Source organism: Sciurus vulgaris, assembly GCF_902686455.1.
Source record: "Sciurus vulgaris genome assembly, chromosome: 1".
Classification (NCBI taxonomy): Eukaryota; Metazoa; Chordata; class Mammalia; order Rodentia; family Sciuridae; genus Sciurus; species Sciurus vulgaris.
In genome coordinates this window covers 201782156-201796957 of record NC_136461.1, presented here as the reverse complement: position 1 = coordinate 201796957, position 14802 = coordinate 201782156, and positions in this window count along the sequence as shown.

Here is a 14802-nt window from a genome sequence, read left to right as displayed (position 1 = left end):
TTGCTCTCAGATTAGCTGTGGCTTGGCTCCAAACAGCTGGACCCAGGGTTTTATCGATGAGTTTTCAGGGGCAGGGCGCCCTGAAGGAGAGCGCCATGTGCCTATTTGGATTATTAATTGTGTATCGGGCACACCGCACGCTCCCAGCTGACTCCTACCCCACTCCCCGGGGAGATCAGATTGCTGTTCTTTGGGAATCCACCCAGCATTCCTGGTCAAAGTCATAAATTTGTCCTTACCTTTTATAAAACAGATAGCGTGACCCAAATGCAATCTGTTTCTGTTTGGAAATAATTGCACTCAATCTCTTCACGATTCACTGGCCCCTAGTATGATATTATCATAACAATGATGAGAACATGTTTAGAGTCCTTTACAGTTTGCAAAGTCCATTTCCATATAAGGTTTTGACTGATCTTCATAACAGCTCTCAAAGAGAGAGATTATTATCCCAATTTTCCAGGAAATTGGGGCTCATAAAAACTAAGAAAAATAAACCGCAAAATTCTATCTAAAAATAAAGAGTGTTAAAGTCGAAAAGAGCTTAAAGATTGTATGTAGTCCAAAGTCCTGATTTTTATAAGGCTTCAGGAATGCGGAGCACCTGATTCCTTGCTCTGTTTTGACTCTGCTCTTTTAATTTGCTCACTGTAAGTAAGAGGGCCAGATCCCCCCAGGTCCCCGTGGAAGCGGAAGGGCTGAGGCCTGCCCGCCCCGGCCCTGCACAGGAGCCCTGCCGCTGCCACTGTGCCACACCCAACTCCCTGCCACGCCCAGCGCTGCACCAAGGAAAGCCCACCCCTCTCAAACTCATCGACACCCAAACACACCCCTGCTAGCTCACCCACACACGTCTCCACCTAACAAATACACACATGTGCACACACACTCTCCCACATGTTCTCTCTCACGTGCACACACTCGTACACACTCACTCTAAGAGGTTCACGTACACTCAGTCACACCCTGGCACGCGTGCACTCACACGCACACTCACACACTCACATGCCTACTCACACTCTGAGGCTGCCACACAATCATACACACTCATGTTCCCACACGCCACATCTCATGACGCACACACCACATCTCATGACGCACATGCTCTGGAACGTGCGCTCATTCTCTCATGTGTCACAGTCAGAGCTCTCCGCCATCCTTTCTGCAAACACTGAGGCCTGTTCAACTCCACAGACGCCTCCTTCCTGCCAGCACCAGGGGTTTCTGGGGAATCCTACAAGGCTGGTTCCAAAGGTTCAGCATTCAACACACACATGTGCACACACGTGTGCACACACACACACATCTGGGCATCTGCCACAGAAAGGTAGAAAAGGACTTGCTCCGTAACCAAGAAAGTGGCAACAGAAGAAAGACAGAAGCCGTCCCCTGGAGAAGGCTCCTTGTCAGTTACCTTGGCACCTTCTTCCTGTGCCGTTTTTAACACCACAGTCACTACACATGGCAGCAGCTGCACTTTGCCTTTTCCTAACAGCCAATCTTACCATTAACCACCTGCACTGTCTCCAAGGAAAGGCAATTATTGTCAACGGGAGGGGCAGCGTGTGAGCCCTGGAGCCATGTGTACAATTGAACAAGCGTTCTTTTGAGTGACAGCTCACTATCTTACAGAAATGACCAAATACGCTAGTGAAGTCACCGAAGTTATGGAGCCCTGAGACACCGTCCCTTGGGTGCCAGCCTGCGAGGTAAGTGCCCTCTCTCGGTAGCTCTCAGAGGATGCAAGACAGATGGCGTCTGAGGAGCATGTAGACAGCAAGGGAGACACTGACCACCCTATAGGAAAACCCCTCAAGCTAGGACTTGTCTTTTCTGACACTTGTCAAGTTCTGCTGAAATATGTGTCTTTTTGGCTGAAAGTAATAATGCTTCTTTTGTTGGGGTGACCTGCAGTTTGGATTGTTGGATTATTTTTAGCAAAGGCAAGAGATGTGGGGGGATGGGCAAATACTGAGATTTAAAACATCCCTCAGCACCCAGGCCATCAATAGACTGGCTCACCTCAACACTCCCTCTGCCCTCAGCTCTCCTTAGCACCGGCTCCTGCTTGCAGCTCTCCACAGGGGTTTGCTCTTAAGGAGATTGGCAACCATCTCTCCGCCACATTGCAGTACGGCTATGAGGCAGGGTGGAAGCAGCCGTGTGAACAAGGAAACCAGAGCAATCACCTGGTGGGAAATGCATGTGCCTGGACCAGGACAGTTGCCATGGGGGTGGGAAAAAGTGGCCAGATTCTGGATCCACTGGGACAGTGAACACTGGACTGACATTATTTAAGTGAGGATGGATTGGGTACAAGATATGGAAGAGAAGAGCCTGGGATGACTTCAATATTTGGGGCCTGAGGAATCAGAAGGACAAGGGGCCATCTCATGAGATGCTGGGGACAACAGGAGGAGCAGGTTTGGGGAAGATCACCCTTTGTTTTGCACAAGTGACTTGAGGTGCCTGGCGCACATTTGGATGTGTGCATCTGACAATAGAGGAAGAAGCAAACTGGAGAGATGATGGTAACGCCTGGCCCCTTGGGAGTATTTGAGCCCACCAACCACTTCCTCCTTCACAGCCCTGCTGGTAATATCCATGACATCCTCTGGGCCTCGGTCACACCTCTGAGCATGGTTCCCTAACTCCTCCATCCTCAGCTGCCTCTGCCCACTGCACGCCCCTGTTCTCTCACACTTCAACTGCCACCTCTGCTGAGGACTCTCAAATCTAAACATGCTGGTAAATGTCTAACTGGTTCCCAGAAACCCCCCTAGGTGTCCTGTAGGCCCTCCAGTCAAATGCTCTGTAACAAAGCCCATCTTCTCTGCAAGCTGCTGCTGCCGGTCAGAGGGGAATAGCACCCTCATTCCTCGCTCAGCTAGGGTACAGCTTGCTGGTTCCCCAACCACCCTCCCCGCTTCTTCTCCCTGCTGCCCTTGACCCCTCACCTGTACACATTCAAACACGTACAGGCACGCACAGGCACGTTCCCAAGTTACCCCTGATCGAGATTCTGCTGCAAATAGACCCGTTTCTCCTCCCATATCACCTGTCTGACTTGAAGCCTACCTGCCCAGAATCCAGCAAGACCATGTCACCTAGTGATTAAGTGCAGGCTTCGGAGCCAGGTGAGCTGTACAGAATCCACTTAGTAGCTGTTACCTTCGGAAATTTGCCTAGCCTTTCTTTGCATCTGTCTATCCATCAGTATGACATGGTTATGGTAGAACATGCTTTGTAAAGTTGTGGGAGTTAACTAAGATTTGACTGAAAGAGAAAGAAGGAGAGAGAGGGAGAGCTGCAGAGAGATATAGATAGATAGATAGATAGATAGATAGATAGATAGATAGATAGATAGATAGATAGATAGACAAGTGAATGTAGACACAGCGCGCTTTAATAGCACCTAGCACAAAGTAGGGTCTGTGTCCCAAATCCCTACAGCAGGTAATATCCACGTAAAGATCTTTTCTCTCTCCAGTTTTACCCTGCAGGAATCTATTTTTCTGAAATAGGGTACGGTATTAGATTTTGGTGGAGATCCAAAATTACCAGCACCACCCCATCCCATCTTTCCTGAAGTGTTAGGAACTAATTGAGAAATAAGACACAAGAAGCAGACAGATAGTAAGATTTTAGTTGTATTACAGATAAAATCTGAAAAGCATGGATTGGGTCAGTGACCAGAAAAGGACATCCCAGGAGATCCCACTGACTTGAACTTATTCCTCATAAGACAACTCCTTTATCAAGGGTGTCATACTGAGTTCACCCCATGATGGCGAGCAGCCATGAAGAATGAAAGCGGTCCTCTCTCTCTGGCTGACAGATCTCAAAGAAATAGGATTGGAGTGCTTTTCCGAGCATGCTGTCTCTTCTCCTAAACTGTCCTCTGTGGAAGTGCAGACTCCCGTGACCACCCAATCGGATCTTTTTAGAGGGCTCCAGGAGGGGACAGCGCCTCCCATTGACAGCTCCACCATTACCACCTGCCCCTGTCTTCTTCTCACCCCTCCCCCCCCTTCCAACGCAGCGTTTCCTTCCTCACCTTGCTTTCCCCAGCGTCACTGACAGAACCCCTGATGGCTTCTCTTTCTCTCAGAAGAGCCCATCATCAATGCACAGAAGTTGCCACAAACCTGGGTCTGTGTTGAGTGCCACTGCAGGAATATAAACCCACTGCCCAGAGCACAGGGGTCAAGGCCACCCAAAGGCATTGCAGGGAGCAGACTCAACATTTCCTCCACCACCAACTTTGCAGGGAAGGGTATTTATTTTCTTGAAATAAGAGGAAGAATCTTTTATTTGATGATTTCCATCTCTTTGGGTAAAAATGGACCAAATGTTCCATTAAATAATGATGGAGAAATGCTTTCTTTGTATCAAACAAAGGCATTCTTGAAAACAAGAGCTCTCTTTTCATTCTAAACAGAAAACATTAACAAGCTGTGGTGGAGACTGTTCATTATTCCCTGGTTCCCATTTTCCCACCTTCATGATGACAAAGGCCCCAGGAAGGGAAGCTGCATTCCCAGGCTCTGGGCTGCCCTGGATATGACACTAAGTCCTGCCCACTAGAGGCAAGGGAATATGTCAAGTTACCCCTTCTAGCAACTCACCTTCCTGCATCCTGGAATGTGGGTACTGCTGTCTTGGGCTGATTATTAACTGTTGCTATATAACAAATTACTTCTAAATTCAGTGGCCTCAAGTAGAAAACATTCATGATCTCACAGTTCCCAGGAATCAGAAATTCAGAAAAGGCTGAGCTGATCAGTTCTAGCTCACGGTGCCTTGCAAGGTTGCGGTCAGGATCTTAGCAGGGTCTCTGGTCACCTCAGATTTGGGCTGCAGGACTCATGTCCAAGCTAGCTCACACACAGGAGGACTCAGCTTCTCTATGGCTTTTAGTGGGAGATCTCAGCTCTCCTCCACCTGGGCCTCTCCACAGGGTGCTTGAGAGTTCTCACAACATGGCGGCTGGCTTCTCCAGAGTAACCCAGGGGGGAAACCACATTGCCTCCTTACAACTTGGTCACTTCTTTAGGAACAAGTCACTTGGTCCAGCCCACAGTCGTGGGAGGACACTATAGAACATACCTTTAAGCTGCCACATGTCATAAGTCTGAGGCCACAGAGTACCCTGCAGCCCTGGGCCTTCTGTGGACCTCTTCTTACAAGATAGAAAGGTAACACTACCTTGTTTAAGACTCCACCATTTGGAGTTTTCTGTAGTTTGCAGCAAAACTTAATCCAACTAATATATAAAATTCAAACCAACTAAAGCACAAAATAATAACAACAATAATAGTAAAAATTCTCCTGACCAGTAAGGCCTCCATGCATCCAGCAAACTTTTTCTTAAAGTCCCCTGCTCTTGCCTCCATGTTCCCATCCTAGCCCACATCCCATACTGTCTTGGCTCTCTCCTGGCCACTTCTCACTGGCCCTTCTCAGCTCCCCCTTCCCCTCCTCCACCCTCATCCACACAGCAGCCAGGGCAATGAGAGCTTCAACTTCCATGCTAACAACTCCTTCCCGTTGCAACTAGAATTAAATTCACCCTTCTCCAATTGTTATGAAGGACCATAACCTCAAAAATCATCCACGTTCTCAAAACACAGCTGGGGAATCCCAAGCGCTACATCCTGGCTCTGGCAAAGCCTCCACTACTCTGCCGCCGGACAGCAGGGCCCTGCTGGACTGGCGTCCACCCAGCCTTGCTCCTCCCCTGCTCCTTCCCAGTATGTAGCCCCAACTGTCAGCATGACAAATCCTCCTACCACTGGACGGAGCAGTGGTGGCCAGTGCAGGGATTCTTTATTTGGGGGGAAGAGGAACATCAAAGATTTTCTTTAGTGCTCAGCATTTAAAGCACTGGAAGATTTTACATCAAAATCTAGATTTCTGGTTTCTCTTAAAGCCTTGAAGAATCTCATTTGTGACAACATGAACGAACCTGGAGGACTTTATTTTAAGTGAAATAACCCCGAAACAAAGACAAATAGCACATGATCTCATTTATACAAGGAATATAAAAAATGCAGCCTCAAACAGGTGGAAGGTAGGATGGTGGTTACCAGGGCCTGGGGTGGGGAGGACAAGGGATTGGCCAAAGGAAGAACATGTTCAAGAAATCTGTCACACCACGCGGTGACTCTAGTTAATAACCACACATTGAATGCTTGAAAATTACTAAGAGCGGAGTTTAAATATTCTCACCACAGAAAAAAAAGAAAATTAGTATGTGAGGTAATGCATATGCTAATTAGCTCAGTTTAGCCCTCCTACAATGTGTACCTATTTCCAGACATCATGCTATATACCATAAGAGTACAGTCTGTATTTGTAAAAGAAAAGCAAAGAAAATACTTGGACAATATAATAAGAGAGTCTTCATGTCCATCTGCAGCCGTTGTCCAGAGGGGGAAGGGCTGTGCTTTGGGAGGAAGGATGAGGCCAGTCACGGGCCAGTGCACCCTCCCATCCGGTCTCACCTGCCGGCAGTGTCTCTGGCACCCTTGGCTCTCGAGTTGTTATGCTCTAACAGGGCATTCGCTATGGGGCCAAGTGACCAGAAGGAAAGTCCCTCTGACTCTGAAGTCCTGGCCTCCCCTTGAAGGACACAGGCCATGCCTGTGACAAACAGGAGCCACTAGTGAGGTCTGGCTATCAGGCTGCTGAGTCCTGCAGCCACAGCCAGGCATGGAGAGTGGCTGGCAGCTGTTTAGGGCAAGGGACTTGGAGGCCAGCTGGCCGGTTGGAACCCAGCTAAGTGCCCTGAGGCAGATGCCTCTTAGCTGTTTCCTCATCAGTGAAGTGGGAGGGGCACAGTGCCCACTGCAGACGCTTGTGCAGACTGACTAAGAACAGTGCATAAGAGCAACTGGCCATGAGCCTGCACACAGGACACAGACTAGTGACGGGAGCTGACGTGATCACCCCTCGTGTTCATCCTTCTGGGGGAAGAGCATCCAGGCTCAGGATGGTTCCCATCAGGGCCTGTGAAAGGTACATGTGGGAGAAAAGGCAGAACTCCAGCAGGAACTGCTGAGTGTTCGGATTAATATCTCCCGTGTGTGTGTGTGTGTGTGTGTGTGTGTGTGTGTGTGTGTGTGTCTGTGTGTGTGTCTGTGTGTGTGTCTGTGTGTGTGGTATGAAATTGTGACTTAAAGACCAGTAGTTATGACCTCTTCCCTTCAAGATCTTTGCAGCTATCATTGATGGTGCTATGACACTTACTCAGCCTGGGGTCAGTCAAGGGCTCTGGCCAGCTAAGGAGCCCCAGGCAGAGAGCAGAGCAGGGCGATGCTTCCTCTGCACTCCCTGCATTCCACACCAGTAGGGAGATACACAAACACAAGCGCAGCTTCCTCCCTCCTTCCTCCTGCCTCACTAATGCTTGCCTTTCCTGGCCCATTTGCATCTGTCTGGAACAAAGAACCTGCTGCAGGCCCTTGTGAAATGAAAAGAGGCACCAGCACCTTAGGACAGCCTAGCGTCATGTCCTCCTTTGCTCCCCTTGCTCATTCATTCACCCAGCAGGCACATCCAAAGCACAGAGGAGGAGAGGAAGGAGTCCTGCCAAACCCAACACAGTCCTGTATACACATCTCATGTGATTCCTACAGAACACACACGGAGGTGCTTTAGTCAGCTTTTTGACCACTGAGAACAAAAGGCCTGACAAGAGTCATTTTAAAGGAGGAGACACTTATTTTAGGGCTCAAGGTTTCAGAGGTCTCAGTCCATAGATGGCCAATTTCATTCCTCAGGGCCCAAGGTATGTCAGGACATGTTGGCAGAAGAGTATGACAGAGGAAAGCAGGTCAGGACATGTACCAGGTAGCAAAGGAGGTGGGGGGCTCTGCTCAACAAGGACTAAGTATAAACCCGAGGCACCCACCTCCTCCAGCCACACCCTACCTGCCTATAGCTACCACCCAGTTAATCCCTATCAGGGGATTAATGCACTGATTAGGCTAAACCTCTCATAACTCAACCATTTCACCTCTAAACTTTCTGGCATTGTCTGACATAGGAGCTTTGGGGAGACATCTGATATCTAAACAAAACAGGAGGACATTACCCCTATTTTACCAAGCAGGACAGCCAAATGTTTGCCCTGTCAGAAAGGAGTGAAGTTAGAGCTTGAATCTAGAAGACATCACGTGGAACTCAAAGGACCTCTGTAAAGCAGAGAAGAGACCAGGAAGCCACCCTTGGAGGGTACATGTGCCTCGGGAAACCTCAGCCTGCAGCTATAGTGAGCAAGGACCTGGGAGCTGCTGGGAACCTCCCACCTGTCCACCTGGGAAGCCTCAGCTGCAAGGGCTGCTCCTTCTCCTGGGCCTCGCAGCGCCTAGCTAAGAGCCTTTTTCTGGGTTATATCAATGAGTCAAAGGTGGTCTCTGTGCACTGGCCTCTCGGTGGTTTATTCCTTCACTGAGGCTGAGACCCATCACATCAAAAGCCCACCAGTGCCAAACTCGAATTCTTATGTATCCAATTGTTAAAAACAGCCCACAGAAGCAGACCTACGGGCATGCAGGCCTGGCCATTTTGCAAACCCTACAAATCATACCCAGCATCTGTTAACACTGTGAGACAGGCTTGTAGTCATAAGGCCCCAAGCCACTACTGCCATTTAGAGCTTTCTGACTCCTCTCTAGGTTGCTGAGCAGCAGCACCTAGACACCTGTGGCCCCTCTGGTCCCCCATCCCCTTGACAGAACCCATGGGTGCTTTTACCACCTCATGGTCCAACACAGGAGGGAAGATATAACTGAGCAGGACGCAGGGCCACCTGCTCAGCAGATGCAGCTCAAACTCCTGGCCTCTGGCTCCTCTCCTGCCACTTCTTCCCTTGACTTCCTGCGGCACCCAGGACTGCTCTGTAGACTGCCCTTCACCTGGGCTGCGCCTTGCTCCTCTTCCAGCCGCAAAAGAACCTAACTAAAGCTTATTCAAGGGGAGTCTCACACACACACACACACACACACACACACACACACACACAGCAGGAGAGGAACCAAAGTGCCACTTCTTAGCAGCTGGGCCAGTGGACAGTGGCCTCAGTACACCACCTGCTAGTAAACGTGGAGTTTCTGAAGCAGCTTCGGCCTGAGTGGAGCCTCCTCCTGTAGCCAGTGGAACCCCAGAACCAGCAGAGCAGAGAAGCAACAAGAAGAGAGAAATGGCCAGGAAAGGAAGCTGGAAAGGGTGGGGGAGTCCTGACTCAGTTTACCAGTGCTGAGAAGTGTAAGAAAAGAGCAGAGAATGGGCTTCCCCATGGTGGTATGGAGACCCTGCCAACGTGCAAAACATTGCCCAGCTAATACCCTGCCCTCCTGCTCACATACACCCCTCCCTCCTCTTGGAGAGAGCTAGAAGGGACAGGGAGGGGCACAGGGGGTCCACACCACCTGCACCATCTTCCACAGGACCAAGGACAAAAGTCATTGAAGGAGGCAGCCTGGGCCAGCCCCAGGCTGGTCCAGCCCCACACCCCATCCCAAGCCCTTTGGGACACTCCGGGGGGTCTGAGGGCCTACAGATTCCCTTTAGATAAATGCCTGGGCTTCCAAGATGGCCCCTGGCCAGAGCCCAGAGCCCGGAGCCTCTGGGGTCTATGATTTTTTTTGCTTTGCTCAGTGTTGATTTCCTATGGTGCTTAAAGATCCCACAGCCCCATTCAGCTCCGGCCTCGGCCTTGAATTACAGCCCTCCCCTTGCTCATTAAGTTCACTCTTGGCTGGCCTCATTTTAATTTCTCCTCTCCATTTGTTTTGCCAAGGGCTGGGCAGAGGAGCTGCCAGAGCAGTGTGGGAGCCGCTGGGCAGGACGCCAAGGCCGGCAGGGGAAATGCCATGAGCTTCAAATCCACCATGCAGGAAGGGAGGCTGGGGTCTGCCCCAGGGCTCAGCTCCTGGAGCGGGAGGAGAGGAGGCGAGGAAAGCCTGGGGTCAGGCTCCTGCCTTTGGAAAGCAAGCTCCGTCCTGGGGGAGGCTGGGAGTGGGCCTGGAAGGCTCTCCTGCAGAGCAGAAAGAGGAGCCAGGAGAGGGTCACTGTCTCACAACCACCAGTCACGGGGAATGCAGGGACCCTGGTGCAAGGCCCTGGGGACAAGAGGGCTCCATCGTCTGGGGAGGCTGAAACTACAGAACACAGGACTGAGAGAGGGGCAGCGGGCAGGAGTCAGAACTCCTCTGTCCACCTCCTTCTCCCTGGGCACTCAGTGGGCAGCACAGTCCCAGGTTCCAGGTGCGCCCGTCTTCTCCACGCTCCTTTCTTCCCTCTCTCTGACCTCAGTTCCCAGCATAGAGGAAGACACTGGCGAAGCCCACCCCCAGCAGGTGTTGGATCAGTTCCACACGATCCTGATGAAGACGTGCGTGGAAGAAGGTTCTGTACACTCCTCTCGGGCCTGAGGGACAGGGGTGTGGGACAGGGTTACACCCTTCTGGATTCCAACCTTTCATGATCTGGCTAATTTTGAACCATTACCCACTTTGAATGAGTTCCCGGTAGGTCCCCTGGTGCCACTAGAGAAAGAGATGACTTGGAGAATGACTTGCAAGACTTGGATCGCAGTTCTTGCCTGGAATATGAAACAAGAGTGACTTGATTGCCCCTGTGACTCCTGCTGAACAATGCAATTGTGACAACTGGCTTGCTGGAACTCACTTCTCTTCCCCCGCCCTCCTCCTCCTTCTCCCTACAAAACCAGACTTCTCAGATGCCACTTCAGAGCACTAACTCTGAGCAACTGAAATTGGAGATCCCCAGGTGGCCAACCCCCTGGGGCTCAGATAAACTCTGCTCACACTCTGGGTGCCTTCTAGGTTAGTGCTGTGGTCATAGTCCCCACCTGATGCGGCCTGCAGCACTCCCAAGACAGGAGGAGGACAGACACAATAGAGATAGTGATCCGTGGAGGTGGGTGGGCCAGGTGCTCGTCTACTTCCAGGCTCTACTGTAGGTGGAGTAAAGCACCAGCCAGGAAGAGGGTGGCCTTCATTCCAGTCCTGCCCTTCACCTATGACCCTAACAGCTCATCCCATCCACAAACCCTTTTGATCACCTTGGGGAGTGCTCTGCAAGAAACCAGCTCAGGGGACAAAACAATGCAGCTGTGGTCCTCACCCCTGTTGCCCACACAGACCCCTGGGAAACAGGACAGTTAGCAACCCCCGATAAAGGAGTGAGCCATGCAGCATAAAATTCAGGGTATCTCAAGAGAGAATGGTAACTAGGCAGTGGGGACCTTGGTTCCACCATTCCTCAGTGCTAGTCAGAGCTCCTGCCTGCATGCCAGGCCTCCACCTACCTCTGGAGACACATGGGAAGCAGGGCTGACACTGTCCCAGATGTCCAAGTGACCAGAAGACCACAGACAAGGAAAGTCCCTCACAGAATAAGGAAATAAGTTTATGTCTGATAATACCAAATACTTCAAAGATGTGTGCTAGAAAGTGAGGGCTACTTTAAAGAGAGAGTCATCTCTGAGGAAGTGATATATGAGCTGAATACCTGAAGAAGCCAGGGAAAGACTAACACCTGTCTCAAAATGAGATGGTAGTGTAAAGATTTCTAATCCATTGCTGTATAAATACATGATGATATCTTTACACATTCCTAACCCCAGTATTGAACCTATACCCGCCCGAACTCCTGATCCCCATCCACAGTGCCCCAGAGGGACCATTTAAGACCCAAGACCTGAGGCTCACCCTCAAGAAGCTGATAAGTTCCACCTGATGGAGACCACAAAGCACCTCATGGAGCATCCCCTCACACTGAGCAAGTGGCCAGGCCTCTTCAGTTAGGCTCCACACAGGCCCACAAGCCAGGAAGCTCAGCGGGGAGTGAAAACTGTTCACTTCCTGCCAGGGGAACAGCAATGCAATGGGGAACCGGGAAACCCTACAGAGGCCCTTGGAGCTGGGTGCCTTGGTCTCTGGGACGCGCTTTCCTTTGCTGCCATCTTGTGGTCGTATGTGGGAACAGCAGCCTGAAGGACTAAGCTGAATGACTGGGCGCTGTCCTAGGCCCCAGTGCTGGAGGCAGAGCAGCGCAGGAAACAGACCTGAGGCGGCGCAGGGAGCTTGCATCCTAGCTGGTTGTCTTGTACAGCTGTGCAGATGCAGAATCATTCCCATTTGACAAAAGAGAAAATTAGGTTTAAACAGATAAGATGTTTGCCCAGACCACACATCTTGCCGGTAGAAAAGCAGAATTTGAATTAAGAACCCCCCCCCCCCTTTGCATGGCATGAGCTTGCCTCCCCAGGAGCCTGTCAAACAGTTGGGAAGTTGTCTGTGAGTTGGGGGTCCAGCTGGCAAATCCTAGGAGAGCACAGTGTGCTAGAAGGAAAGAACCCAGCCAGGACTCTGGAAACACCAAGTCCAGCCTCAGCCTTCCCAACTAACTGTCTGGTATCTCCAAAGTGGTCCTAGCAAGACTGCGTTACCTGGTCTTTTTATTCCACCACCAACATTTACAGAACACCTGTGTACATTTTGCTAGGAGGTGGGGGTCACAAAGCTGGCCTTCATTCCCCACCAGTCCCCTGCTATGGGGAGACAGCCTCAAGCCCTCTAAAGCTTCCCCCCTCCCTCCTGCCCTTTGAGACCATTGGCCTTTTTGATCCCTCCAGGTCCTCTCAATCTGCCTGCCTCCTCCTGACCTCACACCCTTCTGTACCTCAGGAGGTCTCCATGGTCAGTCAGCATGACAACTGCTACCCCTCTCCCTCTCCTGCCCCATCCAGAGGCCCGAGCAACACCAGCAAAACCATGCTGATCAGGACCTCATTGTTTCCAGCTGCCTAGGTGGAAGTTGCCTACTAAATCTACCCACAGCGTGATCCTTTCCTGCTAAGTCCGTCTGGAATGTGTTTTCCTCTATCCCTGTTGCTGCTATGCCCTCTTTTTATTCCTCCCTGGGGGGTTTCTATAGGAACTGTGCACCTGTGTGCCCTCCACTGCATCCCAGCTCAGTCATCTGCAGGCTGACTGCTTTTTCCAGCGGTGGAGGATTAGGGATTGAACTCAGGGGCAGTCAACCACTGAGCCACATCCCCAGCCCTATCTTGTATTTTTTTGAGAAACAGGGTCTCACTGAATTGCTTAGTGCCTTGTCATTGCTGAAGCTGGCTTTGAACTTGTGATCCTCCTGCCTCAGCCTCCTCAGCCACTGGGATTACAGGCGTGCACCACCACACCCAGCTGCAGGCTAACTCCTGTCCTCACTTCCTCCTAAGTACAAAGTTCTTCTGAAGCTGATGCTGAAGCTGATGCCGATGCTGCGTGGTCCCAGCCTGGCCTGGCCTGTGCCTGTCTTGATGAATTCCCCTCCCTTGGCTCTGTGCCATGATGCTCTTCTTGTTCTGGACACTCTCCTGGTTCGCCACCTGCATGGGAGTCTTGTTGCAAGGGCTCTGCTGGCGTTTAAGTGGTTCCCTGCCCGCTGCCCTCCTCCCAGCCCCAGGCGTGGCCCTGTGGTCAAGACTCCCAGTGGCCACTGCACTTCCTGGGCATTGACTACACTCTCGGGACTGGTGTAAGTACTTTCCACGAATTGTCCCATTTATTTCCTTCAATAATCCTATTGGGCGGATAATATTATTCCAATTTAGCAGATAACACTGAGGAGCTTAGCCAAGGTCACTGTGAGCAAGGCAATCCATCTCCAGAGCTTCCCCTTGCCCATGACATTCATCCTCTGAAGTTCACTCACAGAGGACCATGACAGCCATGGCCTTCCAACAAATCAGCCCTGGCGGGTCATGATGTCACCCGGCTATAGACTCTTTGCAGGTAGGGGATTAATGGATTTTCAATAACATCAGGAGCAATGTTCCTTCCTAGCATTTATGACGATTCTTAATAATACATTCCTTTGTAGCATCATTTTTAATGGCTTCCGCTTCCAAATGAACTTGGCTACCAATAAATACTTGTAAAAGAAATGGGCTGAGGAGGGAGAAAGGCAGGAAGGGAAGAAGAAATGAGAACCTCATTTGTGGATTATGGATCCAGATCATGAGCCCAGAAGAAGCCAAGGGCATGCAGGTCAGGAGTGGTCAAGGTCATGCAGGTAGAAAGTGGTCAGACTCGGGTGATGACCCCTGAAAGTCTGACTGCAGAGTCCCCACTGCTAACTAACTGCTGCACAGTCTTCAAGATCAAGGAACCCGTGCTCTGTAAGATGAAGAAAGGGGAAAACAGAAGGAAAAGCCAGGGGGGACACCTTTCTTTCATCGGCACCAACCTTCTCCCCAGCCTCTCTGTTTATCACTGATTTAAGTACCTCTTCAGCATTAGCGTCACCTTGGTTCACTTCTTCTTTTTTTCTGTCCCTCTACATAATAGTTCTTAGTGGGGAAGGTGGTAGGGTGAGAACACAGGACATTTGACAATGTCCAGAGACATTTTTTGGTGGTCACAAAGCTGGGGGGAGGTGTTTGGTGGAATGCTGGGGTAGAGGCAAGGAGGCTGCTAATATCCTCCTTGCACAAGACGGGGGGTGACGAGAGAATCACCAGTAATGCCACAGTTTGGAGGCCCTGCTCACCACATCCTCCTGGGCCACCACATCCTCTCCATGATGACATACAGCTCTCTAGGCTGGCACCCCAAGGTCTGCATCCACACTCTCTGTTTCTCTCCTGAGCTTCAAACCTCTTCCTGGACACTCACGTCTCTCAGACGCACACACATATCCAGGTCAACCCCACCTGCCCCTGGTGTGTTGCCAACGGTACACTCATCTGACCACTCCTGCTGTCTT